The sequence below is a fragment of the Giraffa tippelskirchi genome, chromosome 11, assembly GCF_054371585.1.
Source record: "Giraffa tippelskirchi isolate mGirTip1 chromosome 11, T2T-mGirTip1v1.2.pri, whole genome shotgun sequence".
Lineage (NCBI taxonomy): Eukaryota > Metazoa > Chordata > Mammalia > Artiodactyla > Giraffidae > Giraffa > Giraffa tippelskirchi.
Window position 1 is genome coordinate 70,555,001 of NC_137285.1, and position 946 is coordinate 70,555,946.

Below are 946 nucleotides of genomic sequence, written 5' to 3' on the forward strand. Positions count from 1 at the left end.
TCGCACTCGCGACCTCTGGCGCCGAGCCGCCAGCGCGCGCGCGTCGCCCGCCTGGCAGGGACTCCGCCCCTCCTCCCTCCTTCCCTCACTCTGCCGCCGAGCTGGCGGTGCCCGCGTGTCCACCTGTCGGCCGGGCCTCTCGCACTCGCGACCTCTGGCGCCGAGCCGCCAGCGCGCGCGCGTCGCCCGCCTGGCAGGGACTCCGCCCCTCCTCCCTCCTTCCCTCACTCTGCCGCCGAGCTGGCGGTGCCCGCGGGTCCAGCTGTCGGCCGGGCCTCTCCCACTCGCGACCTCGCCCGCCGAGCCGCCAGCGCGCGCCCGTCGCCCGGGTGTCAGGGTGTCTGCCCCTCCCCCCCCTTCCCTCACTCTGCCGCCGAGCTGGCGGTGCCCGCGTGTCCACCTGTCGGCCGGGCCTCTCGCACTCGCGACCTATGGCGCCCAGCCGCCAGCGCGCGCGCGTCGCCCGCCTGGCAGGGAGTCTGCCCCTCCCCCCCCTTCCCTAACTCGGCCGCAGAGCCGCCAGGAGCCGCGGGTCGACGAGCCCGACGGGGCTCTATCCCCTCCCCCCCTTCCCTAACCCTGTCGACGAGCTGCGGGTGCCCGCGGGTCCACCTGCGGGCAGGGCCTCTCCCACTCGCGACCTCGCCCGCCGAGCCGGCAGCGCGCGCCCGTCGCCCGGCTGTCAGGCTGTCTGCCCCTCCCCCCCTCCTCCCCTAACTCGGCCGCAGAGCCGCTTGGAGCCGCGGGTCGACGAGCCCGACGGGGTTCTAGCCCCTCCCCCCCTTCCCTAACTCCCCCCCTTCCCTAACCCTGTCGACGAGCTGCGGGTGCCCGCGGGTGCACCTGCGGGCAGGGCCTCTCCCACTCGCGACCTCGCCCGCCGAGCCGCCAGCGCGCGCCCGTCGCCCGGCTGTCAGGCTGTCTGCCCCTCCCCCACTCCTCCCCT